The 20,176-nt window shown below is 39.4% G+C and overlaps 2 protein-coding genes across 3 annotated transcripts in view; one reads left to right on the top strand and one right to left on the bottom strand.

Moving 5' to 3' along the window:
• The window catches only part of GABRB1 (gamma-aminobutyric acid type A receptor subunit beta1), a 139,122-nt gene that overhangs the window by 17,715 nt on the left and 101,231 nt on the right, over positions 1-20,176 (top strand). The window lies entirely within an intron of this gene.
• The window catches only part of GABRA4 (gamma-aminobutyric acid type A receptor subunit alpha4), a 175,185-nt gene that overhangs the window by 89,777 nt on the left and 65,232 nt on the right, over positions 1-20,176 (bottom strand). The window contains exon 3 of the mRNA XM_064511199.1: positions 927-2,912. The gene's annotated coding sequence lies outside the window, so the exon portion shown is untranslated. The remainder of the gene's footprint in view (positions 1-926; positions 2,913-20,176) is intronic.

Below are 20,176 nucleotides of genomic sequence, written 5' to 3'. Positions count from 1 at the left end.
CTACATATATATTAATTCCAGAATAAAGCTCTTTCACATGTTGTCTGGGAAAAGAATTTTGATTCAGATTATTGCCAAATCTCATTTCTCTGTGATTTTTGTTCCTATAGCACAGTCCACCTGTATCACTTATGCTACAAATTATCTTTTCTCAATTCTGTTGTCCTGCCTGTCTTTACATCCAAGCAATCTTACCTACATCTAAACAGTCTTACCTAAATGTACTTGCATCCTCAAGTACCATCTTTATTTTAGTATGTGACTTCCTGCATTCACTCAACCTTCCAGTTAGTGTCATCCCACAGACTGGTCTGTGTCATATCCTTCTCATGGAGGTCACTTGTGGAAATACTGATATATTCCATCAATGACTGAGCCTTGTGATCCCTCCAAGGATACTCAGCACCTTGCAAAATTGTGCCATAAATGGCAGTTGAACAACACTGACTTAAGGGCAGAATAAGTGGTTTATACTACCTTCCTCTATGAATAGAGCTAAGACCAAACAGGGTCAAGATGCTTCATCATACAAGATACTTTGCTGGCATTAACTATTCCTCAGCAAGTTTCCAGGTACTCTGGCTGAGGCAAGATTTGAACCAGTGTCTCTGAGGTAAGACTGGAGATAAATGCTTTGACCACACAGCCTAGCCTTTGTTACAGACATGATAGAAACAAGTCCCTGGAGAGACGGTATGTTTTCCAGGGCATAACTTCTGGTAGACAGCCACTTCTATACTGCTTTCTACATCAGTGGCACAAACAAGTTTTCATGCAAGCCTGAGTGAAAAATACAGTAGGAGAAGATAAGTAATCTCACTTTTTCTTTTTCAGTAATTCAGTTCATTTTCCCAGAATTGGACTTTCCACTGTGTATATGCAGAAGTAGGCAATCACCAAATGAAATTTTTTTTTGACCATCTCACCTATCGTTCAGTATTTCTTCTTCTGACACATCTGATATGCATGATGAGGCAGTGGGCTGAGAGGTGGAGGGCTCAGCAGGTGTCAGATTCATTACTGTGGAGGCAAGCAAACACAACACCTGCACAGCAGATGAGAAGACTTTCTACTTCGGTAGGAAGACATCCAGCTGAATTTTGGTTAGGGGCTTGCTAAAGTTGGCCTGCACCTCTGAGAGGCACTTTGGATGATATTCAATGGTTTTTATCTACCCCCAGGGAGAAAGTTACGACATTTTAAAGTGGCAGTGGGAGCAGGGAAAGCAAATGGTGAATAAGCTTCTAGCCCAGACAGCAAAGCCCAGACTGACAGCAGTGCTTCAAAATAAAAGCAGTCTTCTCTCCAGCATGTCTCCGAATTTTGTGAGGGTGGGAGGGATGCTACTCTAAACAGCATCAAACGAGAATACACTTCTCACTTCAGCAAGGAGTGATCTAATACCTTGATAGCAGACATAGGCAATTTCTCAGTTTCTTTGTACTCTTAGTATACTCAGAGTCTTTTTGACAGCTGCATTCACAGTCAAAGGATTAAAGCACACGGGACAATCAGTGAAAGGCATTTCAAAAATAATCTGCAGAAAACATATGTAAATAATATAATGATAATAGCATACCCAGAGCACTCCAGAATAGAGTACAAATACAAAACAGCGTATCATATACAACCTATAATAGTACTATCAAATTTTAAAAAATGAACGACAGTTTGTGAGAAGAAATCTCTCAGAAGACAACATTAAAAACCAAGTTCAAAACAATTAATTTTTCATCCATCTCTTAAAATATGAAATCTGTATTATCTGGATCTTTGGACACACAACATAATATAAAAAGGAATACAAAATGTAAGATCATCTTCTGTTAAAAATAAGTTCTAGGTTCTTTTGCACAATTGTTTTTATTTTATTGATTATTTTCCTGTCTATGTTTAGCTGAAAGGGAAGAGTTAGCCAAGAAAACCATCACTCTTTCATTGGCCAAGTGAGTTCCCCTTCAAAAGAGAGCCCTCTCCACTCTGCTGTCCCATAGCTCCAATCTCTCTCCCCCATCCCTTGCTGTATCAGGAAATAATAAGAAACCAGACCTGGTGTTTGAAAAACTAGTGCTGAGATGTTCAGCTCAGGAGCTGCATAGCTAGGAGTTTAGGCAGGAGGATTTTGACAGAAATATGATGGGGAAAACACCATCCTGAAAAATACATCACTAATTCCTTTATTTATTTAGTGATTAGCTTTAACCTTAACATAACAAAAGCAAAAGGCTTACATTATGCTAGGAACTTGGCATTAGCAATGGAGAATAGAAGCGTAACCAACCTAAAGCATCATTTTTCTCTCTATTACTAAACACATATGGCAGAAGAAAAATTCACAGAAATTTTCCCAAAGATGAAATTCAGCCTTGTAATATGTTTTTGTTCCCAGTGGGGGGCAAGAGGGGACATTCAGTTCATCTGAACTAGGCTCCTACTCTTGACTCATCTGCCACAAACAGGTGGGAAGATTTACTTCACGGGGCTAATGTTAAGACTCTGGGAATATAGCCTGGGATTTTGGACACACATAGGGTATATGAATGCCTCACTGGGCAATTACCAGGGAGAAGCTTATAAATTACAGGTTCATTATTGTGTAGCATATACATATCTATAGTTTTCTTTGTTCAAGCTCAGTTGCTTGATTTCAACTTGAATAGGTGTTCATCGTGTGGATATAAAACATACCTATACAGCAGCATCTTAACCACCATCACTAACTTTCCACCACTTTCTTTGCTGGTTTTGCTTGGGGTCACTCTTCTAAAATTTCAGATAAGTAGTTTTTCCACAAGTCTGTCACACAACTACACACAAGGTCAATACAAACCAGACTTCCAAATCTGGAGGCTGTTTGAAAGTTGGTAGCAAACAGTACCTTTTCTGCAGACGATATTCCCACCAAAATGGACCTGTTGTACGAAAAGAACACTAGATTAGGTTCTCTGTCCATTCAGTATTCAAAGTTATAGATATGAGTATGTAATCAGAAAGGTAGCTCATTCTGTTCATTTTTTATTGTAGTAACTGGCTACACCTTAACAAAACCTGTGTTGAAGAAGTGGATCCACAGGAAAAAAAAAACATGCAGGACCTAACTTCTCTCTGGTGTAATCCAGCTGATTCACAGATCAAAGAAAATGCATTAAAAGTTTATTAATAAAGTATTTTTCAATTAATGCTTTTCCCATCCTCTCTGCCCAAAATTGCAGCAATAAAGAGGGCTTTTGGATGTGCACACTTGGCTAAATTTTCATGCACAGTGTATCTACTTGTGGATACACTGGACTTACCGTGCAGAGTATCTTGGCACTGGGTGCTCAGTAACTGCCCTGCATTGGATAAACCACACATGCGTGATTTCTCTCCCTTGCCTTGTCCCATTATTTCAGCACTCAAATTTGGCAGTTTAGGAGCAAACATGGAACAGATAACAAAACTTATTCTACTCTGTTTATGGCAGGTTTATTTTATTTTAGTTTATACAGACAAGATATTTACACAAACTATTTTTTAGAAACTGTTTCTTTAAATAATTAGAAGCCAGATAAGTCCAGTCCAAAATCTTTGACTCAGAAGCAGTGGGACAGACTTAGCAGCTTTGTGCCTCCTGCAGACTTTGGTTCTTCCACATTTTTCTCTTCCACAGTTCTCATTTTGGCTGTAGATGGCAAAGCAAGACCAATTGTGAAATAATGCGGCAAATAAATCAACTACAGCAGCACAAATGTTCCACCATGATTGTGAACAGTAAGAATTAGCTTTTGAGCTGAAACAAATTCACTACTCTAGAAACTGCTTTCTCAGAGAACTGTTCCTTTTCTTCTCATTTTGAAAGCTAAACAGTGCCAACAACAGAGCAAGGTATTACAGAGAGCGGTATGGAATTTACTGCTCGCTTCACTAGAATTTCTACATAGGTATACAGGATTTAAAGAACTAAAACAGTGACTTTAATCAAAATACTACAAGTCAGTTTGTCTTCCTTCATAGTGTTGCACGGTAAAAAGCAATGAATTCCTACTGTGGATTAAATAGTAAATGAAAACATAATGCAATGCAGAAATTAAGTTTTGTCCTGTAAGTTTTAAGAACCACTCTTACTGTGCCTTTGGCAACCACTGTTTCTTTAGCATGGCATCCAATGTTTTGGACTGGGTGTTACCGGTTCTCTTCTCACAAGCGTCTTCTGGAACCTTATCCAGTTGGCATTTTCTGCTGACAAATTGTTAGTGTATGAAAACCTGTTGCAGAAGATAGTCTGAAAACCATTAATCTATCCCTGGCCTCCCACAGCAGCTATTTCCAACTATAAGAGTAGAAGAGTTGATCAATAGCGGAAGAACTGTATGTTGAACAGAGCTCCCCAAGCAACAGAATTGAGTCCTGGAAAAAATCATTCCCCAAAAAGATAAAAATGGCCACAGTTATTTAAAAATTTGGGAAGTGCTTAGACAATATGATGAGTTAGGCAGAGAAATAATAGGCGGGAATAAGAAATGGCACAGGACAATGATCAAGGACATCATATATAACTGGCTGCCGAGTTGCCAGGGATCATTCAGACAGCAGTTTTTTTCTTGAGCAGAATTAGAAAGGAAGGCTAGCTTTTGGCTACCATTCTATATAGCCTAATTCAATTCCTACATCTGCTACAGAGTTGCAATTATTTTTTATCTAGCTATATTAGCTCCCTTTGCTGAAAATCTAATTTCTCCACCTGTGCTCTTGAAAGGTGAAATTTAGTAACAGAAATGTTGCCTAAGCTTTTCAACATTACCAGTTATGACAACATCCAACAAATTTAGTACTAAAATACCGGATTATAGCTTTACTATGAGATTATATGGGTATCTCTGATTTCATTTTAAAAGAAGATTATCTAAATGAGCTAAATGAGTTAACTGAGTTATCTTCATGGCATAAAAGGCAGTCACACAGAATGATTTATTGCTCTGTGCAATGTTTTTCTGCCTCTGTGTGTTTTTGTATTTTGTTAGTTGAGTACGGGTTGCTTCCAACATTTTTCCGATCATGGGGGAGTTTCTTTTAATGCTCATAATTCAAGTTACTAATCAGTCAGAAATTCAGTTTTGCTCAAATGGTTGAGAAAAAAACAATTAGCTAAGAGGATTATCTTATGAAAGAAAATGACTAAAAAAAATGTGTTTTTCCATACAGGTTCTCTTTTGTCCTTTTGATTAGAAGCCTAAGAGAATTAAATTAATATTTGTACACAGTCATATATATACACATAAATAATAAAAAAATGTATATTTTTTTATGGGGCCTCCAAATCTCTGCTGTGAGTTCCTCACAAGTGTCTGCTTCAGTTCCTCAGGGACATTCCTTTAGTAGTGGCCATCAAGATGAAGTATCAAACAGCTCTGAAATGAAAATGAAATCCAAAAAAAAAGCCTGAGGGATGCATGTTTTTCAACCATCCTGAGAGATTCTACTTCACATAAAAAGGTCTGTTTTTCACCAGCCAATTGTCAGGTTCCCTACATGCAACATGGACTCAGGATGGTCCACCTATGACTAATGGTTCTCCTTTGCTGTGCAGACTATTGCCTGTCAGTAATCATTCCAAAGTGCAGCCATCATGTTAAACATTTGCTTTGTGTTCAAATCAGAGGAAATTACCAGCTGTCCATAAATCTGCCATTGGGGAAAGAGCATGAAACATTTTTCAGTATCAGTACAGATCTTCCCACAGTCCATATAAATCAATTCTTCTGGCAAGCAACACATAGGTTCTATTCTACATTAGAGCCATCAGCATCTTTCAATAGCTTTGATAACTAAAGATATCATTATTATAATGTAGCAGCGATCCTCTTCAGCAATTAAACTCATTCATTAAGAGGTGGCAGAGAGTGTTTGCTCACTGTCATGCCAGCATCTTTTTAGGGGAAAGTAAGAGGAACCTCTCTCTTCTCTATTTTCGGTGTGGCTATTTAATGATCATTTAAAACTTTAAAGACAAATAGCTAAAGAATAATCACACAATCTGTTTTCTCAACCAGTTCACAGTCATAGATTTAGCTCTGCCACTTGCACAGTGTTTTCACCCTAGCCAGGACAGAAGGCAGGAACAGCAAAGACCACTTCACAAACAGAAGGAACCACAATCACCTTCCCATTCCAGTGGGAACAACTTCAACAGGACTTGATTCTTCCACAAAAAAATCAACAATAACTCAACTTACACCAGTGGGTTACACCAACAACAAGAGATACCAGTATCAGGCTCAGGAACTACAGTGACAAAATACTGGCTTCTGCAGCAGTTGAGGGCTCAAGCTAACAGCAAATACTGTGGGGGTTTTTTTGTTTGTTTTTTTTGTTTGTTTTTTTTTTAATCAATGCAGCTATTAAACCCTGGGAACACTGAATAAACTACACACATCATGAACTGGGAACCCGGTTTTAATTTTATTGAAAATGCCTCTAAGGAATCTGGAGAACAGGACTGGTACTTTAATATTCATAGCTCAGTTAAGCCAGCATGACCTTATCTATTTGGATAATGACAGCTTATTATTTATTTGCCTAATAAAATGTGTCATTTCAAGCAAATATCTTAGAGCTTGAAAATGTCTCCTTTTAAAAAAGGTTTTTTAAAAAAACACTTTAATCAATCATCTACATTTTTTAAAGCCAATAACTTCAAAACAGAAATTTTACGACTTTGACAGGAAGGAAGAAAAAAACAAAACACACCACACACACTACCCTGAATAAAGCAAAAAAGTGAGTGATTGCAGACTGAGAATTCATATTCCAAGTTTTAGTTGGACGGTTGTATTGTAAAATCCTCAGATTCATTATACTCACACTGCCAAGAATTACTCTAATGTAGTAGATGAGAATTGCTCTAATCTATTACCACTGACTGCCAACAGTAATTCTATTAATTCAAAGAGCTAATGGCATTTACTAGTATAGCCATGCTGTTTATTGCATCTTTGAAAACAGATGAGAATACTCAGTGGTGTGTCATCCTAAACAGACTAAATTTAGAGCCTAATTCTCCACTCTTTGCACTCTGTTTAGTGCGAGCAAATCTGAATAGCAGTATTTATCATCTAATTTGCAGTGGTGCAGTTGAGTAGGTGAATAGAAAGCACAGTTCTGAATTAGGTGCTCTACACAATGCATGGAGAATGAGAGGTGTCCAAGACCATGTCTCATCCTGTGACAGAGAGTAAGCTAATCATCAAGCTAATACACTTCCACGCTTGTATTTTTACATCATCCTTTTTACATCAGGATAACACAAAGATACTAGTTTGTGTCTGATGAGTAGCCAGGCAGCGCAGCACTATGCCCCAAATAATAAGCCCATACTGTCAGCAGTCACAGGGGTTTAGCAGAAACACAAAGTTATGCTGTATGAGTATATGAAACCTCATGGTTAAGAACTTCTTCCTTCCCCTCTGCACAAAGACTGGGCTGAGGCTTCTTCTGCCCTCTGGAAATCTGTGTAATAGCAATAAACTATTATTAATTTTCAATACATAGCATTTATATCGTCATGTTTTCAGCAGAGATAAGAATAATCAAGAGGCTAAATAAAGAAGATTTTTTGCTTATTTCTCTTAGAAAAAAAGAAAAAGAATGTTATGCCTAAAGAATCTCTAACATGAAGTTGTGAAAGCTCCCTAGAAAGGAAAAAGCCTGCTTAGAAGACTGTTTGGACAGCTGAAATATCACTATGCCAAATGTGCACAGACAGGCTTTGGTTTTCACATGATAAATTTCACAATATAAAGTTCCTTCCTCTCACAAACAAGAGTACTAAAATTGAATAATAACGCAGCAATAGCCACAAGGACTGTAAACAGAAATGTTTCTGGCAATAACTAATTTATCACCTTTCTCAGCTCCTCTCCAGTCCTGTAGCATATTCATCATTATACACAGCGCCAGTAATGCTAACCTACATACAGATTCAGTCAACTCGGCATTACTCAGAACCACATCAGCTGGTTGTAATGGGAATTACAGGCCCAAGCACATGCAGCCTTCTCCTCTTTGGGGCAGTTTGTGATAGAAAAGAGCTAGAAAGCAGGTAGCTCTGACCAGGACAGAATTCCTTAGCAACTGCATCACCTAATGATTCCTAACTGCTGGTGTAACACATGGGAGAGTAACAGTTATCCCCTGTTGGCTTACATTTCCCAGCCTTTTTTGAAGGCTGCAATTAATGATGGTGAAGCTCATTTTAGGCACAGGCAGAACAAGCAGTTACCTGCATTAAGAGTGTGCTAGAGAAAGGAAACTCACAGGGGTAGGCATGAGAAAGAAACCACATCAATCTCCCAGCAGTGGCCACAGCTCTGCACTAGGTTTGGGCTGTCTCAAAAGAGCAGCTTGCTCAAGTACCCTCTCGCCACGCATCTCTGAACACAAGTGCCCCTTGCAATGCTCACATCTGCTCCCCTGCTTTACCTTTGCCAGCTCTGGTGCTGAAGGAAAAGGCCACGCAGGTGGCAGGTAAAGCCAGCCCTGGTGAGCAGCACAGGGGGAAGGAGAGGCAGCTGGCCGTGTTTCTCCTCACCTTCCTCCAGCCAACAGCACCTAAGGCTGGGCACATGCGCATAGTATCAGCAGGGCATAGATACAGATTTCCATTTTCCAAAAATAACATCTGACTACCAGGGTGTGGAGCTCATTCAGCCTCTGTTCTCAACCCACTCGGGAGGACAGCACCAAACAGAGCTGCTCTTTTGGGGCTGTGAAACTGAATTTTGCCAAAATGAGCTAGTTATTTTATCCTCATCCTCAGGACAGTAATACTTCGTTTCGTTTGGACTCCTAAGAAACTCACAGCCCAATCTGGATGTGGAGGCAGACAGAGAACAGCACTTGAGGCATCTTCCACACACTTTTCACTGGAGAAGGATACAGGTCTTGACTCATCACACTGCTACAAGAAGAATGTTTGCTTCAGTTGATTGTGTCCTCCAGAATTAACAAGACATGCCTTCAGTGCACTAAATCCATAAGCCCATTATCAAATATACATGTTATGCTTAAATTCCCTCAAACGATCTTCCAACTTCACAGCTCTTCTATTGTTTTCGGCTGATGTAAACATTAGCCCTGAAGAATGAGGAGCCTATAAAAAATACTCTCAAACCTTAAAAGAATCACTTCAGTCTCCCAAAGAGGAGACGCTGCAAGAGAACCAAGAACCTCAAGTGATCCAACTGTCTGTGATCCCAGGAAAGCATCATCTCCATAGAGAGATAGGGTCAGTTTCAAAAAGCAAATTTGCTCCAGCTATTATCTTTTTAAAACTATAATTTTATTTTTATGTGATATTTTCATCATTTTCCTGCTGCCTGACAGACATCATGCTGCCATTTCAGACTTCAAGATAAATGATGAAGGCTCAAGATGTATAAACTAAACTGCACCACAAAGAGAGACACCGACAAAGTCATGCTGATGTTCTACAAAGGTGGAAACTGTCACGCCAAACCATAGCCATCTAAGTGTTAAGAATCTAGTCTAAATCAGTCATCTAAGCTCATTTATACTATCAACAGAGAAAAATATGTCTGCCTAGCAAATGATTAATTCACCCCCATTTCTAAGATAGCCGTCAAAGAAAAATGTGATGAAAGGTGCTTCTACTGTATGTGAACACATGAAATTACAGTTCACATATCAAAATAAAACATAATTTAGAAAGGAGGGGGGAAAAGGCAGAGTTACATGAGATAAAGTAAAAGAGAAAGAAAAAAAACCCAAGGAACAAGAATAAAATGTTAATGACCCAGGGCAACTGAATCAGCCTCAAGTGTTAAATGACATTTTTCCCCACTCCAATTTAAAGCAATCTAGCTATAGCAAATGCTGCATTTGGAGACCCTCTCCAGTTCCATCTTTATCATCTGGAAATGATCCAGTAAAAACATACTGATGTGCATTTAAACACATCCCCACACCAAAGTGGTCCCAGTTATATAATGGTACAAAGCAAGTAAGGCTATTTCTTCCCAAGAGGCTTTATCTGCTGTAGCTAATTTCACACCTCCTTACGCACTTCAATAAAGTATCACAAAAATCCACCTTTCTTGTGGAGTTTAAAACATGTTCATCTGAATATAATTAAAATGGACAATGTGAGCTATATAAAGGTTACTTAAATAACATGGGTTAGAAGGAAATCTGTGAATGACCTTCATGGATTTTTCTTATCTGCGCTAAGGCTAACAATGTGAAGTGCTTGTGTCATCCACATAGAAGCCAGTGAAATAATTATTAATGTTACTACAGTAAACTCCGAAAGAACTGTTATCTATCCCATCATTTTCAGTGGACACCAGCCCGTTAAGGCACCATGGGGCCTACTTTGGATTTCAGTGCACTGTGTTTTCTGAAAGGTATATACAGGGAAAAATAGCAGGACAGAACAATTTGTACAGACTCTGCACCCAAACAACCCATCGTTCACCCCACTTTAAGTGTTGTCATTCATTATTAGCACCATTATTACCTGCGTCTCCTATTTGCACCTATCATCCTTCAAACCCACTGCTCCAATGCCAGCTTCAGTGTGCTCAGCAGACCCATCCCCATGGTGGGAGAGGAGTGTTTCATGTCATGGCCTCAAGTCCTAGTGCCCTGGTCAATACAGTCAGGAGATGAATTGGAGCATAGCACGGCTTCTCCCCTGTCCCTGCACGTGATTTCTCAACAAGGAAACAGTGTCAAGGGGGGATAGAACAAATCCCAGTAACCTCTCATGAGGCCAAAGATGCCTGCAGGAACAGGTATTTGATTTACATCACCATCTTTGTCAGTAGTAGCTCCAAGGAACTGGAACACCAGACAAACGGGTGTCTGAGGGCGTCATAGCATGGTGACTGGCTCTACTGTTTACTCTCTCATTCCAGTTCTGGAGGTAGATTTGTCATTTCAGTATGGCACCACATTTCACAGCATAGACATAACCTTCATCATTTAAAAAAGCAGTTAAAAATAAGCCCTCATCAAACATATCTTTCAGTCAAGAAGACTGCTAGCAATACATACTCATGGCAACATAATGCTAGGGATGTTAAGGCATGGCAGGCTCTCAGATACTGCAGTAGGGACTGCAATCAATACAGATTGATTAGAAAGTCTTCACCTGCAGCAGACTCTCAAATACAAGAGACAGGATTCATATAAATGTCTAGGTAAGTACTCCCAGAGTTTAGAAATGTCAGCATGGTGCAGATTCCTTATGTCAGTGCAGAAAAAGCACTCAAAGCAAGATGAAGGAGAAAGGAATCCAAGCTAGTGAAACTCCTTATGTCAGTGCAGAAAAAGCACTCAAAGCAAGATGAAGGAGAAAGGAATCCAAGCTAGTGAAACTAAATACAACCACTGTATTGTCCATATCCTGGCGTAGAAGAGAGCAAAAATAATGGAGTTTCCAAGCTGTAAAGGTTCTAGTAGCTGCAGTTACTCTGGCTTCATTTCTTGACTCACAAGAAGAATTTATTTTGCATAAGCATTTCCTCTGAGCAAGTTGTTAGTTTCTAAAAGAGGACTGCAGTCAGCAAGCTCTCAAGAAGATATATGGAAACAGGACACAGCAGAGGGGTTGAAGCCTCACAGATTAAAAAAAAAAAAAAAAAGCCACCCTACTGCCCCCAAAGGATTTCTTTCTTGTGCAAAAAGATAAGCAAAGAATGATGGAATGATGTAACCCAGTTCCATGCCCAGGTGTCTTGGCAAGATGGTATCTTGTTTGAGCTGATACCAGCCAAAGGTACCATCAGCTTTACAATAGAGACATCACTGTTCCCAACCTGGGCTGGATGTAATACACCCTACTTAATCTGTTGGAGTCCTATAGTTTCAGACCCCTTCTTCTGGAGGAGGACCTGAAATGCAAGAGAAGCAAATCTACTGATATTCTTTCACTGATTATTACAGCTTACTCAGACCTTCATTCTCAAATACCTCATGGGTGTGCATCACTGCAAAAAACATCTAAGCGAAAAACTGCAGTGGAACAATTGCTAAACTATATTAGCTGAGTATCTTCCTTCTGATTTGTACTTCTAAAACAGGACAGTGCTAATATCAAGTTGCACCTTCCTAGCTATTTAAATGTAACCCCTTCAGGTATCTATGAATGGACAATGTAACAGCAGGCCTACATTCCAAGTGAGTAGTTCAAAATGAAAAACTTGCAAAACACACAAAAGCAGAAAATGTTTTCCTTCACCGCAAAACAGGACCAAACTTTTTTGTATTGACATATTAATGTTTAATTGCATCTTGCCAAAATACTGGGTAATAGCACAGCATGTTCTCAAACACGCAAAGAGAAGATACTATCGAACATTTCTACCTGTTGTGTCTGCAGAATGCACACCATTTTACATTTGCATCCAGTCTCTGTAAGCTATCAGAGGTGAAGTATTGTATTTACACATCATTATACATTGTCATGCTTAATTTGTATACTTTGTGTAATCAAGTCATAGAAGTGCTCAGTCTTAGGTGCATGTGATGATGTCAGATCTGCGCTGCTGAGTTAAAAGAATTTATACTGTTTTTCTGTGTGGATTAAGAATTAAAATTCTGTTCAGCTGAAGGAAGCATCGGTCAGGGCTTATGGGGCTGAAATCTAAAGAAATGGTGCAGTTAAAAGACCCATCACAACATACCAATTATAAAGGCAGAAACTATACAACTTTCTATCAGAAAAAGATGTGCTTCTTTCAAGCAAGCACAAAAATATGAAGAGCACTGCATTAATGAAGCTGTATTTGACAGCAAAACTGCTATACCTTACCTGCTCTCTATACTTAAGCAAGTGTTAAAGGTCCAAGTGGCAGCACTTTGTTTTTGTTGATAAAGCTTCAAAATGGACAGGTTTGGATTCTGACTGAAAAAGCCAATTCAGCTGGTTCAATTGTTCATGGACCAAAGTTCAATTGCTACATGGACCAAATGGGCTATATGTGTATATGTTTTTACACAAGGTTTCTTTAAAACTGTTGGATCGATCAATAAAGCAGCTGCTAGCAATAAGAACAATGATAGTAGTTTCATATAAGAAACATGCCATTTGCTCTGAGCATATTTTCCTTGAAGTTACTGAGTACTTTGCCATGTATTTTACTCCAACCGTTATTATGCCAAGACTCTTCTTTAGGTCTGTACGGTACCTCTGGAAGATCTCAACCCTTCTCCTGCCAAGATCCTCTGGTTGCTCGACAACTAGTGTGCCTGAATCGTTTTTACATCCTTTTAAACTCTTCCAGTATAGTTAACTGGGTCAAAAGGTGCATTTCTAATCAATTAATCCTCCACTCTGAATGAGATGAGTTTCCCTCAGATGATCATGTACTGTGATCCAACAACTAGTTACCTCTCGGTTCACTTGGCCCAGCTCGCTCTCAGTTCACTCGGCCCAGCAGCAACTGGCAAGTGCAATTGTTTTATCTTGGCTCCAGCCTCTCTTCATATGCAGCAGCAACAGCTGATATATGATACATTAAACAAAATCAAATGACAAACCAGGAGTAATCAACTCAAATAAGTGGCTTGAATATTTAAAGACCTCCCTTTGTAAACGCTGGGCCGCAGCTCCCCCTGGCCCCTAGGGATGCTCCCTTCTCTTCCACCATTACTACTATCCCTTCTACCTTCTTTTTCTACAATTCCCCCTTCTTTATTTCTATGATGTACCATCCACACAGATCTTCTGGCAGCTTGCTTCTGGGTCATCTGCACACACATTGGCTGCTCAATGTGCTGAAGAGCACAATGTGTATCTTAACCAGCTGACCTCTTTTATAGTCCATGTATTGTGCACAAGATAACAAAATGTAAATGTTTAATTGAAAAATCAGATATTAATCAACTAATCAAGCTCTGCTGTTTTGAGCAGGCTCCAGAAAGACTGCTCTACTCATGTTTCTTACCAAGTCCTCGATCTGAAATCATCCTCACAAATACATTAAGCTCATCTACTGTCTCAGGCACTCTGAACAAGTACAGGGCAGGAGAGAAAGTATCTACAAGAGATTGCATTCATCTTTACACAGAGCAAACCCCAAATTGCTAGACATTATCCAAACCCAGAGTAGATGGCAGTTCTGACTCAAAGATTTTACAATCTAAATCAAAGGTGTAACATTTGGATATAGCAAACATTAGCCAAAATCAAATTGTTTAGGAATCCGGCTTTTATCAGACAGCAAATATTGTTCTGTCCAGTCACAGACATCCCAGCTACACAATTTATGATGAGTCTGCCACAGTCAGATGGAAGCATCGACTGTGTGTCATGGCAAAGGGGACTGCGGGAATTGTGTCTAGTAAGTTTTTCCACAGTTAAAAGAGGTAACATGAGAGAACAAAGGTGTTTTTAGGGGGGAAAAAAGAACAAGATTCCAGGTGAGGCTGATCCTGCAGCTCTGATAACAGAGGCTGATTTGCATTATGGAGATTACACCGTGTACACTATTTAGGACACCTCCTTTAGATGTTATTGCAACCTCTTAATACTGGGATGTCAGGACTTAGTATGAATAGGTATTTGGGTAATTGTAAAATACAATAAACATACTCTAAAAATACATCACTTTTCTAAGTATACATATTGGCATAATCGGAGAACAGACCAGATGGACCTTAATATCACCCAACCCATTCCCTAGGATGCTGCAAGGCAGGACTGGTTGTGGTATATACTTATACCAATCCTGACAGAGACCTGCCTAATGTCTTCTTAGAAACTGCCAGTGATTCATTCCACACAAGATCCCAAAGCAACCTACACAAAACTTATCCTCAGCATTAGAAAACTTTCCGTTACTAACTAAAATCTACCTTGCCGTGTTTTAAGCTGATCATGTCTTGATGTAGTCACTGAAGTCAGGCAGCAGCTTTTTATGTCTTTGAAGACTGATATTATGTCTTCTCTTTACTAGGTTAAACAAGAGATCTTGCAGGTTGTCTTTCTGTTTACACGTCCCACTACAGCATATGCCTTTTTTCTTTCTGCAACAGCTTGACATTAACTCATGTTCATCTTGTGAGCCACAGTAAGTGCCACAGATCCTTTTGCTCAGAGCTGTTTTCTACTCCCTTTTCAGTATTTGCTCACTTGATATTCCTGTTAGGTATAGATCAGAATTTGAGTGCATCCTTACAGAATCACATCCCACTTTTTCAGGCTATTTTTCCAGTTGGTCAAGATCTTCTTGACATGAAGAAAGGACAACTAAAGGAAGAGCAAAAATCACTTCACTTGAAGGAAGATACTTTCAAAACTGCAGTTGTTTGGTTACTTACCCACTAATGTTATACTCTAAACAAAAACATTCATACACAAAGCTAATATACTCTATGTAAAGCCAGTGGTTAAATTATATTTAAAAAAAACACCTATAACATGTACTTGTCACATGTTTGAAAAAATCCTTTTACTGGCTTCTGTAGCTTGAGCTGCTTGAAACATGGGCTAAAGTCTGCAAGGAACCTGCAAAGGCATCTGATCATACCAGTCTGTGTTGTGTTTTAACTAATATAGTTAAGGTAGGAGAACTAATATAGTAATCATTTCCCATCATGTGAAATCAAGAGCATCAATTTTTATGTAATACAAGAAGTACTGGCTTGTTTGCAGCTTCCTAGGCAATGGACAGCCTGCAAAACACACAAATAGTATCTTTTCTGCCCTAACAGTCATCATTTCTTCTCTTATGAGCACAAATCTGAAAAAATAAGACAAATTTACGGTGAAATCTTCTTCCATAGAAGAAATGCTGAGACCCACAAAAATCTAGAACATGACCTCAACCTCCTGAGCATCTCTGATACTAAACTTTAAAGTTCCAGTTGTTCATTTAAGGACTTAATTTCAAGTCACTGAATGTCACGATGTGTTCCTCAGAAATAGTAGATAATTCATGAGTACGTTACAGATGATCTTCAATAAATATTATGCAACAAACTTCTATTAAAAACTCATGAATAACTGAGATCTGTTCACAGATGACCTATCAATAAAAAAATCTAAATTCAGTAAATTCTCTACAGAAAGTTGGACCTGTCAATGTTCAGAAAACTTTTTCCCCCCATTTATTCAATTAGTTATTCCTTTTGCAATTAATTATTCCTTTTGTGTCTGGACCTCTGCATCAAATCTTTGAACTGTCAATGTCCTGTGCTGTGCTAATTCAGTTACACTAATCTTGACTGTAGCAAGACTGCAACAGCCCAGACAATAGTTCAGCGATGAACTGATCCAACTCAGACCATAGTTCCAAACTCACAGCATAGTTTCACAAACCCTTTAAACTGGCAAAAATCCTATTTTCTCCCTGACTTCACCCACTGGTTTTATTCTGCTTTTATTTGGAAATTGGTGGGGGGGGTGGGGGGGTGGAGTTACTTTAACCTGGATCACTTTTCCCTGTCTCTCCCCCATTCTGATCCTAATCCACATGTTCACCCACCTAAAGGCTTTTGAAAAGCTACTTTTGACAAAATTTCTACTCTAGTGAAAGGGATGTCTTGTAACAATGTGATTAATATATTAAAGTATGTTAATTACTTGTAAGGACATATGAGAGCAATGGTTACTGCTAGTTTTCCCCAACTCTAAAGGCCACGTCTTTCAGTTTTTAAAATCCATCATGTTTCCGTTCTATTGACCTTGTGAGGCATCAGTTCCAGCTTTCAATCCACCAGTTACTGTCACCTCTATATCCTTCCTCGCCTCTTCCCTTCTGCACTGGAAGATCTTCCTGCAAAGAGCTGCAAAGTCACACCATTGCCTTACCTTAGCCATGGTGTCTACAAAACCTCAACAGCTACTAGGCAACTGCTGTGCTGCAATGATAATTTATCATTCTGTTCATAGAAGTCTCATCCTTTTGTAACGTCTTCACCTTGTTTTTGCGGCATCTGCTCAATGTCTCACCTTACAGATGGGATTTAGCTGTCTTGAACTTAGGCACCAAACACCTTTTTGACTCCCTGGACTACACAAGACATCTGCCCAGGGCTGGCAGCCCTGTGACACAGCACCAACATAGTGCTGGAGCAACAGCTAGAAGCCAGGAAGGACAAAATGCAGTGCCTAAAATGGCACTGAACATCCATATTCAGGCACTGAGACAGACAATCCCATCCTAGACAGCAATTTCAAGCCCTTTGGAGCAGGAACCATCCTTTAAAACTGCTTCCAATACCAAGTCCAGCCAGCTTTAATCCCAGTTTGGTGGTAAGTAAGTAACATCTGGACTAGGAGTAATAATAAAACTTTAAGGGTGTGTATGGTACAATGTCTTTAGGAATTTAAAATTGAGGTGATCTTAAATGAGACTCAGATAATCAGCCCACTGAAGAATAACTAGCACATAAAAAGGTGTCCCCTTGCTTGCACTGCATTATGCCCAAAATGGCTCCTCTGCAGCTCTCCCTTGACAGTGAGGAAATGGGTTAAAGTAGAAGGACTTTTTCTGATGTGGGGAGAAGGGGGAGTGGAGATCTTGGCTATCCACGCATCACTGAACACCCCCACCCCCCAATAAAGGATGCAGGAGAAAAGTCCAATAGTGCTCATGAAAGAACCATACAACTCTGCAGTTTATACTGAACTGAATTCATAGTTTCTGCTCACAAAAAGTCACAGGTCAGCATATTTCACTATTACAGTCTGTCACTTCAAGCCATCAGATTCTTTAATAGCAAATTCTTTTAGATCATGATGTCCGTCAGCTTGTAAAAGGTATAGAGAAAACTTAGCTTAGTGAGCTACTTGCACTGTAGCTGAATCTAAAAGAAAAAGTCCAGATCATAACATAAACAAGATGAAAAGGCATCAATTTATTGAAGCAAGAGATTCCAGCCATACTCCATCTGGTAGCAACAGAAAGAACAGAAAGCAGTTAAAAACATTAACACAAGGATCAGTATTTTTTTTTTCCATGTAGTATTTAGTGTACTGTCTCTTACTGACTTTATATGATACTGCAGTGTACACGTCAAGGTATTGCAAAGAGGAAAACATACAATGAAGACTGGAATTTCCAAATCCCAGTCCCAAATTCCATTGTAAACAACAGTGAACTTATCTCAAAACAAATTTGATCTGTAGGCAAAGATTAGAAAGAAGTGAAGAGCTAAAATTTTAAATCAGTCTCGTTGAATATTTGTAATCCAGTAACACCTAAAATCTCTACCCAGAATCAAATCCTCTTTGTCTGAGAACTATACAGATATCTAAGAAGGTAGCACTTGACCAAAACTGAGAGTATCACTACTTATTTACTTCCTTCTATTTACCAAAAAAAAAAGAGTGCATTTTAATGCTGAGCCAGAATAAGTGTTATGCATCTCAAGGAGACAAAATTAATTATAATTCAATCACCTCCTGTAATGAAAGATAACAAACAACTTATAGGCACTGGCATTAACACTGATCACTGTCCATTCTTTTTCAACCACCTTGTACAAGAAAAAAGGGGGAAAGATGTGTAACAGCTCCCCCAGAGTCTGCTCTGGCTCTGCATCCAAGCAGGTTGGTAACTTGCACAAAGAACCAACGCACAGCCCTCCCTTGCCCTGCAGGCAGGTAGGGAGAGAACAACCTGGGCTGTCATGATTTGATACATGTCAAGGATACGATTGCTTGGGAGATACATTTTGCAGTACTAGCTGAGAAAGATTTGTAAAGACGACCAACTGTGGTGTACGCATGACACACATGACAGGATAAATTTATAAAAGACAGCTCTGAGAAGTTGCTAGGTAACAGTGTCCTGTCCTCACGTCATTGATCAGTCAGTGACGATTTGTTCTCATGATGCAATGCTGCAGCTTAATATCCTTGCTCAAAATTTCTGCGTGTACAGATTTTTAAATAAAAACAGATCTGAACTGGTCTTGCTGATTCCAAAAATGTTCCCCTTGCCAAATTCGTCCACCTAATTCTCAAGTTTTAACCAAATGGCTCCTTGTACCACTGGCACATAACAGCCTCTTTCTGAATCCCCACTCTTTCTAGAAGACCAACACGGAAGCTTTACAGCAGAAAGCTCACATACACACACCCCCTGCCAAACTCCATTAAGAGAAGGCATGACATACAGTACTGTATTCAGTGTACACATTTACTCTGGTGTCAGCTCCTGATCAAAATAAGCATTAAGGCAGCAGATACAGGAGAGTGAATATGGAAGTTTATGGACCATCTGAGGAGAAAAGTCTTGCTCTGCAACAGGGTTGTTAAAAGACCTGAAAAGGCCTAGGGGAAAAAGATGCTAGCACCAAAAGAAATTCAGCTACAAGGCAAATTCTCCATAGCCCATAATAAATAATAAGAAATCTGCAGCAGACATAACATCACTGGGGTTTGCATGATCGACTTTGATAGCCCATGAACTATGACACTGATAATGGCTTTCTTGGGCTCTAGTTTTTTCAAACAGGTTAATGTAGCTTACCTATTCCCTTGCTTTGTTTCATTGTGGCACTTTGTCCTTGCTGTTGTTTTTAGAGTGGAGTAAGCCATACATCATAGATTGTCTTCCCAGGTTAGAATTTCAAAGCTAAAAAGTCACCCTCTGAGGAGGGTGCTGGTACATCAGCAGCAGCTCCTAGGGGCTCATGTTTGAGGTGGACACAAGGTCCCTAAAGGGAAAAAAGCTCGGCTGCCTCTTCTGTTCACAGTGATGCTTTATCCTCCAGCAGGGTAGGCTAAAGCCACAGCAGCGTGGCTATAAGAGCTAGAGGAAAAGAAATAGTCCCAGATGATTACACAGGGGCAGTGATGCAGAGAGCTGTTACAGGCTGCATATCTTAGATCAGACCCATTATAAAAGGAAACAAAACTGTAACTCAGGGAGTTAGAGTGATCCCAGACTGCTCAACACTGGTGTCAGCACCCTGCTTGTTGAAGTTTCCATCAGTTCCAGCCAGGACAATGGTTACCAACTTAAATTCTGTTCAGCCAGGAGCCAAATAATCTTGAAAATATGGCCTTCTGTAAGTAATTTCTGCTGTTTCTTCCTATTTTTCGGTGTATTGCCTTAATCATTCTCTATACTATCTAGAAGTAATGACTCCACAATCGGGACTCAGTAAAGGTGAACAAGGGTTGGCAAGGTCACCTTATACCCCTGCAACAAGTGTCAATTCA

This window comes from Dromaius novaehollandiae, chromosome 4 (genome assembly GCF_036370855.1).
Source record: "Dromaius novaehollandiae isolate bDroNov1 chromosome 4, bDroNov1.hap1, whole genome shotgun sequence".
In the NCBI taxonomy this organism is placed as follows: Eukaryota; Metazoa; Chordata; class Aves; order Casuariiformes; family Dromaiidae; genus Dromaius; species Dromaius novaehollandiae.
Note: the sequence above shows the minus strand (reverse complement) of the source record. Positions and strands in the feature narration are given on the sequence as shown.